This window comes from Lithobates pipiens, unplaced genomic scaffold (genome assembly GCF_037356315.1).
Source record: "Lithobates pipiens isolate NorthernLeopardFrog02 unplaced genomic scaffold, aLitPip1_a1.2 Scaffold_19, whole genome shotgun sequence".
Lineage (NCBI taxonomy): Eukaryota > Metazoa > Chordata > Amphibia > Anura > Ranidae > Lithobates > Lithobates pipiens.
Window position 1 is genome coordinate 490,711,288 of NW_027507764.1, and position 15,938 is coordinate 490,727,225.

At 43.0% G+C, this 15,938-nt stretch overlaps 1 protein-coding gene across 1 annotated transcript in view; it reads left to right on the forward strand.

The window, feature by feature from the left end:
- The first annotated feature begins 8,337 nt into the window (after positions 1–8,337).
- LOC143997396 (Y+L amino acid transporter 2-like) overlaps positions 8,338–15,938 on the forward strand; it is a 67,305-nt gene continuing 59,704 nt past the window's right edge. Inside the window, exon 1 of the mRNA XM_077492992.1 lies at positions 8,338–8,527. The gene's annotated coding sequence lies outside the window, so the exon portion shown is untranslated. The remainder of the gene's footprint in view (positions 8,528–15,938) is intronic.

Genomic DNA, 15,938 nt, shown 5'->3' on the forward strand with positions numbered 1-15,938 from the left:
ACTAGTAACTGGTAACTAGTAACAAAAACAGACAAGAACAGACATGTACGTAGCTGTAGTGCAACGTAAGCGTAGGACATACATGACAAGGGTGCAAGGCTTACGCAGGGGAATGGTACGAGGGGTTAAGAAAGTTACAAGGCTTACCTGATTGGAGGATGGTGTAAGAGGGGGTGGAGTAGAGTTGATGTGAAGGCACGTGAGTCTAGGAGGGTCAGCAGTCTGGAGCAGCAGGTCAGGAGGAACGTTCCCGCCCGCCCGCCCTGTTAATGGGGAGGGTTGGTTGGATATGGGGTGACCATGAGTACGAGTGGCGGTAGGGTCCTTGACGGCTGGTATGCAATTTATCTGTTCCAAATTAGGTTTTGGAAAAGTTAGGACCCATCATGGGTATGGAGTCCTCCCGGGTGGTCTGGCGGCTGGCCAGACTGACGGGCTAATAAGTTGGGGGTCTGTGGTCAATTGGTAAGTCCCCGAGGCAAGTTGGCGGCTGGGGACGAATGCCATAAAAAGTTGGGATTACAGGCTCAAGTTGAAATGGGGTCGTCAGGGATCAACAACTGTTTATCTGATGAGCTGGTTTTGGTTACAAGAAAATATATGGTAAAATAAAATGGTTACAGAAGTTTTAAAGAAAAAGTTTTAGTTTGGTTTATTGTTTAAATAAAGGCCTGGAAAGGCCATTTACATCCAGCAGGTGTCTGTGTCATTTTTTATAAGAAAAGGTATAAAAGGGGTGTACATGTATGGATTGGCGTAGTAAGGTATCTGGCTACCTTGTCATGTAATTTTGGACTTTGGCACTGTGCTTCTTTCAGAGGCATGCCTCTCAGCCCAGGAGATAGGATGATTCTGATGCCAGTCTCTGGGGCTGGGGAGTCCACAATCTCAAGAAACAAGTGCAAGGCCATTTTAGCGCTGTGAAGAGCAAACTCCTCAAGTATCTTGAATGAAAGAAAGCCTTTTCTAGCATTGCAAGCCTTTCAAGATCTTCAAGGGGGCTGAGTAAGATTGACAACAAAACAGTAGTAGCCTACATTGCCTGCAAAGGGAACACCAAGTCTTTCCTTGTAACATCTTGCAAAGAAAACCTTTTGTGGGGCAGAGAACCACTTATGCCGCATACACACGGTCGGAAAATCCGTCGGAATGCGTCTTATCGGACCGCGTCGTCAGATAATCCGACTGTGTGTGGTATGCATCGGACTGATTCCGTCCGAATCTCCGTCGGACCCAATTTTCCAACATGTTGGAAATATTTCCCGACCAACTGGACTGGTCGGACGTAATCCGATCGTGTGTAGAGAATTTTGATCGGACCAAGTGCCACGCATGCTCAGATCAAATTCCTACATCAAAGCTATTGGCTACTAGCCTGAATCTAGTCCCATCGTAACGAAATTACGTCATCACGTTCTGAAAGATCGGATTTTTCGACAACTTAGTCCGACCGTGTGTATGCAACAGTTTCGGACACAATCCGTCAGACTAAATCTGACGGACAAAATTCGACGGATTTGGTTGGCAGAATCTCCGACCGTGTGTACAGGGGCTTGGACAGTTGTTACTAGAACGGGTGTCCTCATTGGAAGGTTCACCCTCTCTTCTTGTTTTGATGACTGTAACATTTTGGACAGGGGCCTAGTCAGTTAAAGCGGTGTTCCACCCTAAAGTGGAACTTCCGCTCATCGGAACCCTCCCCCCCTCCATTGTCACAGTTGGCACCTTTCAGGGGGGAGGGGGTGCAGATACCTGTCTAAGACATGTATTTGCACCCACTTCCGGGCATAGACTCCCACGGGAGACTTCCGAAGGAGTTCTGCCGGAGTTCCGACAGAGTTCTGACGGACTTTTCGGCTGAGCGGACTTGGCCACACACAATCACACTAAACTCCGACGGATTCGAACGTGATGACGTACGACTGGATTCGAATAAGGAAGTTCATAGCCAGTAGCCAATAGCTGCCCTAGCGCCGGTTTTAGTCTGTCGGAATAGCATACACACGAGCAAATTTTTCGAAGGGACCGGGTCCGGCGGAGTTCCGTCGGAAAAATTTGAAGCATGTTCAATATTCTAAAGTCCGTCAGACTTTGGTGAATCAAAAGTCCATTGCAGCCCACACACGATCGAATAGTCTGACGGAATCAGTCCGTCAGACTTTGGATGTTGAAAAGTCCGCTCGTGTGTACGGGGCATAAGTATTTGATAACAATTTTCTGTTATTTGTCTCCCCATTAAGAATCATCTATTACTAATATTTATAATCAATTTCTAATCTTTTAACTAAACTTATCTTCCAAAATTAACCCTTAGTACATAACCGACCCCATAACCGACCCCATAACCGACCCCATAACCGACCCCATAACCGACCCCACAACCATTAGAATTTAATTACAAACTAAGCCAAGAAGTTAAAGCAGTAAACATTTATTATATTGTATCTTGCCAATTCTTAGATGTGATGGCTGCATTGGTTTCCGTATTTTTAGGCTTTCTTTCTTCTATTTTTATCTGGTGAACCAGCCAGCAAGTCTGCTGTTTTTCAAGATAGATATTCAATTCCTTCCAAAATGTATCCAAAAGTAAAAAAAAAAAAAAAAAAAAAAAAAAAGGTTTTGTGATTTAATTTAACTAGCCAATAAAAATTACCTTTTTAGCTGCATTCACTATGGAGCAATTCATTTTCAAAGATTACAGCAAAAACAATAAAATTGTGTCCTTCTTTCCGCAGTTTGTCTTATGTGCTCCTCGCACAGTTGTGGCTTGCAATCCTTTATTCTTTCTTCTCTGGGGAGTTGGGGGAGCAGGATGAACTGGCCTGGTATTAGAATGACTTGGAAGATGTCAGGGCTTCTGCAATGAAATTTGAGAATACATTTTTTCCAGCGTGTTTGTAGCTATATATGTCAATGACAACTTCTCTGAAAGCTTATTTGCTGTTTGTTAGGAATATGTAAATACCTGAATGTCTATAGTCTGAACCCACACTATATTACCAAAAGTATTTAGGATGCCTGCCTTTACACGCACATGAACTTTAATGACATCCCAGTCCTAGTCCTTAGGGTTCAATATTGGGTTGACCAACCCTTTGCAGCTATAACAGCTTCAGCTCTTCTGGGAAGACTGTCCACAAGGTTTAGAAGTGTGTCTATGGGAATGTTTAAACATTCTTCTGGAAACACATTTGTGAGATCAGGCACTGATGTTGGGCGAGAAGGCCTGGCTCGCAGGCCCTGCTCTTATTCATCCCAAAGGTGTTTTATCAGGATGAGGTGCAGGACAGTCAAGTTCCTCCTCCCCAAACTCACTCATCCTTGTCTTTATGGACCTTGCTTTGTGGGTGGGGAGACTGATTTTACTGTACACTGTGTGAGATCTGATTGGAGGAAAGGGACACAATCCCACTCCACATAGGCAAAGGAACATGCAGAGCTGTAGTCTGAATAGACAAGCTCTCTGTTTATCTCCCTCTAACCTCCCTCCCTGACACAAATTTTTAGCTCATGTTACAGAGAACTTGTCAGAACTGACTCATGCTGATAACAGAGGAAAGAAGCACCAGAAAGAAATGACACTCAGAGCTTTGGAGAAAGAGAAGTAAACACTGCAGATATATGTGCTTAGTTCAATTTTCATAAATAGGGTTTACAACCACTTGAAGCCGTTTAGCAAGTTTTTGGTCACCTGATCTCGGTCGATTACCCAATTTAAAAGTAATAATAAACCCTCAGCAGGTTTTCGGGTTAACACATTGAGAACAGTGAAATAAAGATTCCCCAGTTAACTATTAGGTACAATTCTTACCCCAGCACTCACAGTTTTAATGTTGCTGCTTTCTGCTTTCTCAGTGCTGCTTCCCTAAACTTCAATGAACAGGAAAGAGTTATGGACATTGCAGTCTCCAGACAGTCTGTTCATTGGAGGGGGGGGGGAAGGAAGATGAAGGAGCAGGGGAGTGCCTTGCCATCCTAGGCTACAGGGCTATGTGTTTCTTATATTGCACACAGTGTAGGGAGACACAACTCTAGTCTCTGCATGCAAAGGTGGCTCCATAGGATACTTCAAGAGAGAGGAGCCACTCTTAAACAGGTAACCTGGGGCAACAGTCATGGTACTAGCTAAAACTGGAACTTAAGCAAGGGTTAAAAGATAAATAAGCTGCATACTCAGTACAGTAAGTGATTAAGGCTAGGTTCATGGCTCACCGCAGGGTCTGATGTCCCTTTTCACCATTTCAGGTCCGATTTCGGTCCCAATTTTGGCTGAATTCGGACCTGAAACAGACCAGAGGACGCACAGGAATCTTGTGCAATTCGCTCTGCAGCTGCCCCAGAGATATGTGAAGTGGCTCCATAGAAAGCCAGTCACAGTCTCCAGACATGCAAATTGGATGCGGAGAAACCCACATCCAATTCTCAATAGAGTGAACCCAGCCTAAATCAGCTATTAAAGGTGCTTAAAACTGGGGGTTGTATAAGGTTTTAATTCTGATTATCCCAATCATTAGAAATCACATGACCAATTCCTAGCCTACTGTTCATATAAGAAGCATTGGAGAGAAATTGATCCAACATATTCTCTAGAAAAGGAATTGCATCCCCTCCTTTACTCTGTATTTATCAACCTGCACAAAACCGTTAAAACTGAACTCCAGGTACACAGCTATTGCCTAAATACAAGGTGTATTCTTACTTAAAGAGGAAGTAAACCCTGATGGGTGTTACTTCCTCTTTGTTTCCTTGCAAAGGTAAAGCATAATGGGCTACTTACCTGCAGGAGAAGCCCGCGATGTCCCCGTCTTTCTCGCTAGTAGCGAGCGTCCATTCTTCACCCCTCTTCCTTCCGAGGCAGCGAACTCCGGCCGGAATCGTGTAACATCACTCCTGCGCATGCACGCGGGAGCCACCTTTAACGGCATGACCCAAGCTGGAAATGGCACAACATGCCCTTTCTAATTCTGGCGCATGCGCAGGAGAAATCGCCGTACAGCGATTTGCAAATATCTCCTAGACCGTGCAGGTCTGGGAGATATTTCAAGCACCTACAGGTAAGCCTTAATCTAGGCTTACTTGTAAAGGGTTTACAACAACTTTAAACCTTTACTTTGTGTATTTCTTCCAGATCTATGCACTGATCCCATGTGTAACTTTGCCTCTATGCAGGAGCTTCCAGAAACAAAGACCAGCCACAACTGCTCTCTCCCTCCTTGTGCAGGGTGACTGGTCTTGTCTCCACCTCCTCCTGTAGTTCTCAACAGGCAGCCTGTAGTTCGTGGGGCTTGCTGGGTCCCTCCGATAGCTCTGTTCTAGGCACATATCGTGTGATCATTTTACTCCTTTTTTACAAGGTAATATCTGTGTTTGTAGGTGCATTTGGTACACACAAAGTGGATTTATTTCCCTTGTGACTATTGAGAAATATATTTAAATGAAAATGTTTGTGCCTGAAGTTCAGCTTTAACATTTTATATATTCTTTATAATAAAGTAAACTAAAACCTAAAACCAAACTTTTTTTTAGTTGTGTATAGATGGATTAGAACACCTATCCACTTTTATAGCTTTCTCTGTCCCCTTTAGAGAGTTTCACCCTCTCTACTTGTTCTGTTTGCCATTATCATTTAGGCAACAGTCACACTTGTGCGACTTGTCATGCAACTTTGGAAATCAAAGTTTCATGACAAATTGTACCCCATATTTTCCAATAATAACCATTCATATACTGTATGTGCAACTTAAAGTTGCAGCCACTTCAGAGTAGATTATGCACTACTTAGGTCCAACTTTCATGCAACTTGAGGGCCATAGACATCAATGTTAACCCTCAGAAGTTGCATGAAAGTCGTACCTGAATGTTGCGTTGTGCAACAGTTGTCCATTATCACTGGTCCAAGCCAAGTCTTATTCAAGTCACACTCATCCAAAGTTGCATCAAAGTTGCAGCCCATAGTCAGTGCAACTTTGGAGTCATATAAGTGTCAATGGAGCCTAAAAGTGAACGTGAAAAAAAATCCTGGATTTTGGGTTGTCCACAGAAAGGTAATAGGGGGGAAATCTTCCAATTGGGACACCAGTTCTGGTGACCTGGGGGTCCACAAGGGATTTCCTCAATTTGCAGATATTTCATCTCATTTGCCGTTTTGACTATGGGGTAGGAAGTGAAAGGGAAACTCCCCAATGGGACACAAAATAAACTGACAATTTTATGACCTTCCCTTACACTAAAATGAAAATAAAAAAAGCTTTGCCTATAGTTCTACTTTAGATTGAAGTGTATTGCCTCGTACACATGATCGGACTTTCCACCAAAAAAAACGTGGAATTTTGTTTGAAGGGTGTTGGCTCAAACTTCTCTTGCATACACACAGTCACACAAATGTTGGCCAGCAATTATGAACACAGTGATGTACTAGACGTACTACGTGGTTTTTGAGCTCTTTGGCACCACCCTTTGGGCTCCTTCTGCTAATTTCGTGTTAGGAGAAATTTGGTGAGTGTTGATTCTCGCTTTTCTTTTAGCATTTTTCATTCATCGCTTTTCATTTCGTGCTTTTCAGTTAATTTCTGAATGGCTGGTCATCAACCAGCCATGTTGCGGAATCGGAGAAGATAACACGTTATTTATTATTGGCCTTGGAGTTATTGCTTTGACATTATTTTTTTGGTACCATAATTCGTAAAAAAAATAATAATAATTTGGTAAATTTTCCATATTTTTGGATGCATAGAATGTACTTTTCGGTTAAGTTCTATTGGCAAATAGCATGTCTAATTGTTTTTTTTTTTTGTTTTTTTTAATGCACAATTAAAAAATTGTGGAGAATAATACTTGGCTATGTGTTTTACTTCAAATGACAGTTTGTATTTTTTTAAATGTAGCTGCCTACTCCCAATGTAAAAGGGAAACCAACATAGTTATATCTTTGTTGTTAAAAACTAGGGGATAATGGTTTTGTGGTAACTTGCACAGATAAAAAAAAAACAAAAAACATAATAATATTATTCTTGCTATCAATAGAAAAAAAAAGAAAGCCTTTGAAAATCTGTTTGCAATAACTCCATCAGTATCAACAGCAAAGCAGCTTCATTATTATCCCATTAAAGAAGAAGAGAATGTGCGCTGCAGTTGGAGATTTCATAATTTGCCACGTCACGAATGTTAATTCTCCATTACGAGCGCTAGTTTCAAGACCAACCGCTTCTGGCTCGTCCTCGCTTCCGAGCATACATGTTTGTACTGTGGACTTTTGTTCTGACAGACTTGTGTACACACGATCGGAAAGTCCGACAACACACATTTGTTGGCGGAAAATTTGAGAACATGCTAGCCAACATTTGTTGGCGGAAAGTCCGACAAAAATTGTCCGATGGAGCATACATACAGTCGAATTGTCCGCCAACAACCTCACATCCAACATTTCCCGTCGGAAAGTCTGATCGTGTGTACGGGGCTTATCAGTTGTTAACTACACATCATTTGAAGAAAGTGCACCATTTTGTTGTCTATTTACAAGGCAGTGAATTGGATTTTCACCTAATATTCTCGGATGGAGAATCATCTGAGTGCATATGTTTAAACTATTGTGATTCATTTCCACACCAGAAAATGTTTGGTCAAAGTCCCATTCATTGCTTTATCAATAGACCGCTTTGAGTCACATCATATTATGCATATTGCCCCATTTTGCCTGAATTTTCCCATCACTACATCATTGTCTATAGCAAAACTTCAAACTTCTCTTACTTTTTGTATATATCTTTTTTAACTTTTTTATCTATAGTTCTTATTATTACTTTATTAAGTATGTTGTATATTTGTTATCACCTTTGTATATCCTCACTTTTTACAGTGAATGAAAACTGTTAATGCTCTATAAATATAATATATATATAATGTCATAATGTCCCGGTGGACATACATATTTAGGATAGTGAAGTTTATGTACAAATGGCAAATAGACTGTTCACTTTACAAGGGAATTTTCACTTTGCATGGGAATTTTCCCCTAGCCTAGTGAATGAAGCAAAGCTCTGCTGACTTCCATCATCCAATCTTGTGAAAGCAAAAAATATATATTTTACTCACACATGAATGAGTATTCTTTGCAAAGTGAATTTTCACCACATTCAACAAGCTAGGTGAAAATCCCTACGCCAAGTGATAGATACTTGACTTTACTAAATCAGCCCCAGTGTGTCTGGCAGTAGGAATAAACTTTCTCTAGCTAGGAACAATCTGAGCGGATGTACTAAGAATAGGAAGCCAATGTCTTTCTCTTGTGTCGTTGTGCTTAGTTTACAGTACATGCTATGGGACTAAAATAAACCAGAGGACTGGTGGCTTCTCGACAAGAAGGTAATGGTATATCATTTATCAGGCAGACCCTCAGCTGTTTGTTGCTGTGCAAATCATCTGATACTTGAAAGCTGTGCTAAACAAACTTTCTCCCCTCTACCTCTCCAATGGAAGCTTCCACTGTTTGGTAAAAGAAGAATATATTTGTGAATAAGTAACGATAAAGGTAGGTTCTTCTCACTTACATATATTCATTTTGAATTTATATAAATGCAATAGACATCACTGTAATGTATTTTTGATACAATATTTGGGTTTAATAAAATGCACTGAAATTCAAAGATGTAGTAAAATATTATATTACTTATTTCATATATGCTTCATTATCTATTTACATGTTTGTCAAAATATACAGTATGTCTGTAATCCATGTGTAATCCATGTCATCTTCTTAAATCTTTCTATACACCTCATTATAATGGATTGGTAAATAGATATGTGGTCCTATAAATAGTATTTAAATGCAGATTGTAATATTGAATATAATTTGTAACATTAGAAATCGTATATTACACTATCTATCTATCTATATATCTATCTATTCTACACTAGAGTTATAATGTGATATTTTGGTTCTATAAAATGTATTGAAATGCAGATTGTAATATTTTAACATACATTGTAATATTAAAATCTACAGTGCCTTGCAAAAGTATTCAGAGTTCCACAGCAGAGACTGGATTATCTTTAAAGGGGTTGTAAAGGTAAATGTTTTTTCACCTTAATGCATTCTATGCATTAAGGGGAAAAAACATCTCACACTGCCGGCGCCCCCAGTCCCCCCGTTTTACTTACCTGACCCCTCGAAAATCCCGCGCTCGCCCCCGCCGTCCTCTTCGCCGCTCAGCCTGGCCGCTGATTGGCTGGAGTGGATAGATTGAAAGCAGCGCAGCCATTGGCTCGCGCTGCTGTCAATCACATCCAATGACGCAGCGTGCCGGGGGGCGGGGCCTTGTGATACAGCGAGCGGCTATAGCCGCCGGCTATATCACGGGAGCGCGCCCGCAGTGCTTCTCACCAATGCGAGGGAGCTCGCATTAACGTGAGAAGCACCTGCGGGAGGAAGCAGAGACAGCCGCCGAGGGACCCCAGAAGAGCAGGTTCGGGGCCACTCTGTGCAAAACGAGCTGCACAGTGGAGGTAAGTATGACATGTTTGTTATTTTAAAAAAATAAAAATTTTTACTTTACAACCCCTTTAACCACTTCAGATCCGCGCTATTGCCAAATGACGGCATTAGCGCGGACCTACATTTTCAGGACTACGTCTATTGACGTCGTCCTGGTTACGAGCGGCCTGCGCGCCCCCTGAGGGGCGCGCGCGGCGCGCTCTGTGATCGGCGAGTCCGTGAGACTCGCCTGATCACCGATCCGTGTAAGGGGTCGATCCCGACCCCTTATCACGTGATCAGCTGTCAGCCAATGACAGCTGATCATGTGATAGAACGGAGCCGGTAATCGGCTATTATTCCTCCTCGCGCTGACAGCGCGAGGAGAGAAAAAAAAAGCCGATCACCGGCGGCCGTGATCGGGACATCAGTCCCGATCACGGCCATCAATACAAGGGACCACCTGCCACCTGCCTGTGCCCACCTGCCTCCCGCAGTGCCATCCTGAAGTAAAATAAAAGAAAAAGTAAGTGCCCCCCGTCAGTGCCCCCTGTCAGTGCCCATAGTGCCCACAGTGCCACCCACAGTGCCACCCACAGTGCCACCCCACAGTGCCACCCACAGTGCCACCCAATCTGCCTCAAAGGTGCTGCACCCCAGTGCCGCCCATCAGTGCCCAGCAGTGCCGCCCATCAGTGCCCAGCAGTGCCGCCCATCAGTGCCCAGCAGTGCCACCTATCAGAGCCACCTATCAGTGCCACCTATCAGTGCCCATCAGTCCCATCTATCTGTGGTACCTATCAGTGCCCATCCGTGCCACCCATCCGTGCCACTTATCCGTGCCACCCATCCGTGCCATCTTATCTGTGCCCATCTTTGCCCATCAGTGCCGCCTTATCTGTGCCCATCGGTGCCGCCTTATCTGTGCCTATTAGTGCCGCCTTAACTATGCCTATCAGTGCCCACCAGTGCAGCCCATCAGTGCCCACCAATGCAGCCCATCAGTGCCCACCAATGCAGCCCATCAGTGCCCACCAATGCAGCCTATCAGTGCCGCCTAATCAGCGCACTTCAATGAAGGAGAAAAATGACCCGTTTGCAAAATTTTATAACAAACTATTAAAACATGATTTTTTTTTTTTTTTTTTTTTGCATCTTTTTTTGTTTGTTTAGCAAAAAATAAAACTCCGAGCTGTAACTAAATACCACCAAAAGAAAGCTCTATTTGTGGGAAAAAAATGATAAAAATTTCATTTGGGTACAGTGTTGTATGACCGCGCAATTGTCACTCAAAGTGCATCAGCGCTGAAAGCTGAAAATTGGTCTGGGACTGAGGGGGGTTTAAGTGCCCAGTAAGCAAGTGGTTAAATAGGATGACAATAAGCCGTATGCTCCATAGAGTTGGGCTTTATGGCAGAGTGGCCAAAAGAAAGACATTACTTTCAGCAAAAAACAAAATGGCACTTTTGAGTTTGCGAAAAAAGCATGTGGGAGACTTCCAAAATGTATTGAGGAAGGTGCTCTGGTCTGATGAGACTAAAATTTTACTTTTTGGCCATCAAAGAAAATGCTATGTCTGGCACAAACCCAACATATCACCCAAAGAACACTATCCCCACTAGCAGACGGGACTGGGAAACTGGTCAGAGTTGAGGGAAAGATGGATGGTGCTAAATACAGTAATATTCTTGAGTAAAACCTGTACCACTCTGTGTTTGATTTTAGGCTAGGACGGAGGTTCATCTTCCAGCAGGACAATGACCCCAAACACACTGCTAAAGCAAAACTTGAATGGTTTAAGGGGAAACATGTAAATGTGTTGGAATAGCTTATTCAAAGCCCAGACCTTAATCCAATAGAAAATCTGTGGTCAGACTTAAAGATTGGTGTTCACAAGCGCAAACCATCCAACTTGAAGGAGCTGGAACAGTTTTGCAAGGAGGAATGGGCAAAAATCCCAGTGGTAAGATGTGGCAAGCTCATAGAGACTTATCCAAAGTGACTTGGAGCTATGATAGCCGCAAAAGGTGGCTCTACAAAGTATTGACTTTAGGGGGGTGAATAGTTATGCACATTGACTTTTTCTGTTATTTTGTCCTATTTGTTGTTTGCTTCACTATAAAAAAAAAATTGCCCAAAAGTTGTGGGCATGTTCTGTAAATTAAATGATGCAAATCCTCAAACAATCCATGTTAATTCCAGGTTGTGAGGCAACAAAACATGAAAAATGCCAAGGGGGGTAAATACTTTTGCAAGGCACTGTATATTAAATTCCTATAGAATATATATACCGTATATACTCGAGTATAAGCCGAGATTTTCAGCCTCTTTTTTGAGGCTGAAAGTGCCCCCCTCGGCTTATACTCGAGTCATCGCTGTCTGCCCGCTCGATCAGCGTGTCGAGCAGACAGACAGCGGCCATTCTGATTCAAAAGCCGCGCCTCCGGCTCCCCCTTCGCCTGTGATAGGCGGAACACTGAATTTCCCAGCAGCCTGTGTTCCGCCTATCACGGACTTCGTATCATCCTCGTACTACGGACGAGGATGATACGATGTACGTGATAGGCGGAACACAGGCTGCTGGGAAATTCAGTGTTCCGCCTATCACAGGCGAAGGCGGCGGCGCAGCTTTTGAATTTTACAATGGCCGCCGAACGAAGAGGGCACGGGACGGAGGCAAGGCACAGGACGGCACGGCACGGCACGGCACGGGACGGGACGGGACGGGACGGGACCGGAGGCAAGGCATGGCGGCGAGGCACGGCGGCGAGGCACGGAGGCAAGGAGGCTCGGCACGGGACGGAGGCTCGGGACAAAGGCTCAGGACACAGGTAGGCTGGACACACACACACACACACACACACACACACACACACACACACACACACACACACACACACACACACGGATGGATGGAGACACACACACACAGGGATGGATGGATGGATGGATGGAGACACACACACACAGGGATGGATGGATGGATGGATGGATGGACACACACACACACACAGGGATGGATGGACGGACACACAGGGATGGACGGACACACAGGGATGGACGGACACACAGGGATGGACGGACACACACACAGGGATGGACAGGCATGTCTTACCCTCGGCTTATACACGAGTCAATAAGTTTGCCAGTTTTTTTGGGGGTAAATTGGGGGCCTCGGCTTATATTCGGGTCGGCCTATACTCGAGTATATACGGTAATCTAATCCAATCAATCTATCAAGTTTTCTATCTATCTATCTATATATATATATATTATATTAAAGTTGTAATATGATATTTTGGCTCTATAAAATATATTGAAATACAGATTGTCATATTTTAACATATATTGTAAAATTTAAAAAAAATATCATAAACACTCAAGACACAAGGTGGCATTTGTCTTTAAATATTATATGTATTTAATTATTTCTCTTCTTTAAAACTGAAATTCAGATTGTAATACGTTAATATAATTTGTAACATTAGTAATATTATATGTATGTATGTATGTATCTATCTATCTATCGGTCTACCTATCTCTCTATCGATCTACCTATCTATCGTTTTTCGTCTGTTTTGTGTATTTGTTTGTTCATGTACACTGGTAGTGCAATCTCAATCTTACTTATTAGTCTTATTTATTCTTTAGTTAAATAAAATATCAAATTGACTCCACTACTATAGGAAATCAGCACAGGTGTCAGTACTGTAACTGTACTGTACAGAAATGTGGGCCACAGTGCTTTACAGGATGGGTTACTAATTGTGGTGCTATGATTATAAGATCCTAGAGCATGATTAGAAGTTTTCATTTTTCAGAGATTAATTATTCATAGGCATTAGCTTAGTTCTTGGATGAATAGTTTTAGGCTGGCTATACACTGATCAAAATTTGGCCAGTTCAGCAGGGACCGGCTGATTTTTGATCTGTGTGCGTGGCCGTCTCAGCTCGACAAAAGTTGATTGTTGGACATACTGGAAAACTTTTCTCAATCAGTAGCTACAGTCAATGAGCTACAGCCGCTGATCAATGTATTCTGACAGCAGTGAGACCTGCTGTCAGAATACAACATTCCAGTAGGAGGGATTCCTACATCCACCTTGTTTGGCTAAACGAAAAAATAAATTACTGTAACTGTCTATGGCCAGCTTAAGAGTCAAGAATTAGGGGGCTAATGTTTAGGGTGAAATTAAAACAGAAAAAAATGACCATACAAAAAGGTACAACAAAACAATGTGAAAGAAGAAGCAGCAGCACACAAAAGGCACAGAGCATGACATACACTTACAAAAATATAAAGCATATGCCATGCTAATATAAACAAGTATGAAATATTCATCAACTAAATAAAGTCCAACATTGAATAAACGTCTATGCAAGGTGTGAAGTCCTCTCTAAATTATAGTGCTCTTTAACACACTTCAACCTGGCAACGTAATTTGTGACAAAACATGTGCAGGGCGGGATTGGAGATCGTGACATCACCACACATGAAACACTGAACCCTGCACTCTGTGTCCCTTTAAGCCACAGCCGGTATTCAGTGCAATGAAAATCACACCCAACTTTTGCAGCTGAGCTCCGCACCTGCACACAGGCCCACTGCTTTCAGAAAATACCTCTGACTTGAGCTCGTCATTGCGCATCCATTCCAGATGCTTGTGTGTGACATCACATACATCATATACAAGCACGTGGGCTGGATGCGAAAGGTGGAACAGCAGGATGAGTGTGCCATGACAGGTAGATGTATCTCATCTCTGCTTCCTTTCACCACTCTGCATATCACGCATATCATAGATTAGAAGAGGGTACAGCAGATGAGCAGGAGGGAACAGCGGTGGGGAAAATGAGCAAAAGGGGTTTAGAGGTGGAACATGAAAGCAGGAGGGTACAGTGGCAGAAGAGATTAGAAGGGACTCCTGCAGTGGGGCAAAAGAGCAGGGGGTACAGTGATTGGGCAGATGAGCAGGAGGGTTCAGTGTTGGGACAGATGAGTAGGGGGTTCGGTGGTGGGACAGAAAAGCAGGGGGGTAGAGCAGTGGGGAAGATATGAAAGGAGATGTATTAGTGGGACTGATGAGCAAGGGGTACCGAGGTGAGACAGATGCGCAGGAAGTATATTTGTGGGGCAGATGAGAAGGGGGTTCAGCGGTGGGACAGAAGAGCAGGGGGTACAGCGATGGGGCAGATGTGAAAGGAAATGCATTGGTGGGAAAGATGAGCAGGGGGTTTCAGTGGTTAGGCAGAAGAGCAGGGGGTACAGAGGTGGGGCATATGTACAGGGGATACAGTGGCGGGGCAGAGGAGAAAGGAGGTACCATGGTGGGACAGATGAGCAGGAGGAACAGAAGTGGGACAGATGTGCAGGGGGTACAGTGGTGGGGCAGATGAGAAAGTGGATTACAGTGGTGGGGCAGATGAGCAGATAAGTTCAGTGTTAGGACAGATGAGAAGATGATTCAGTGGGGAGACAGCAGAGAATGGGGGTACGGCGGTGGAGCAGATGTGGAGGGAGGTACAGTGGTGGGGTAGATGAGAAAGGGGGAACATTAGTGGGGCAGATGTGAATGGTGGTACAGTGGTGGGGCAGATGTTCAGAGGGGTACAGTGGTGAAACAGATTTGCAGGAGGGACAGTGATCTGAGGTGTGAAGGTACATGAATTGGGGCTGATCAGAGGCGTGAGTGCAGGATATTAATTTCTCACTACTGCTCGAGTAGTTTACAGCATTTACTTTATAAAAAATCCTTTTCGTGATTGAGAGTGTGACTTTTTTTGTTATAAAATCGGCACGCTCAATTTCTTTGAAAATATTTTTTGCCACCCTGTTCTCAAAAGGTTGCCTACCCCTGTTGTAATATATACGAAAGAGCCACTAGCATATAGTAATGGTATTAGCTCCAGAGACCAAGATATACTATGTAATTTAAAGTAAACCAGTTGATAGTCTTCTATATAGCTAAACCTTGCTAAAGAGAATTGACTTGTATTTATTCAGATATTGACAGAGTGTTGTACTGTGATACAAATAATGGTAAACGCAGGCTGCAGAGACTCCCGGGCAGTGAAAAGTCTGCACCTCTTCATGTTTGTTTGATATTTTTTGCAATTGTGTAGTGATCACACAGAACCTGACTGGGGAAGAGATTGCAGAATGACTTGTGTCAGTGAATAACAAGGCAAAATCGCCTGTGTAGCTTAGGACATATTTCTATCCATACAGGGGTAAACATTATTAGGTTCTTCTTAAATGTTAAAAGTAGTGAAACTAAACTATAATAGATCAGATCATTAGAAATGAATTATATGATACCAGCAATTGCAAATCAGCAATGTAATCAATTATCTATATTCTAATTGGACAAGTAAAATCTAAAAAAACATATTCTGGAAATAAGGCATACTGTAAATTCCCCCAATGGGAATTAAACCTGAAAGACCTGAAGACTTGTTTACAGTTGGA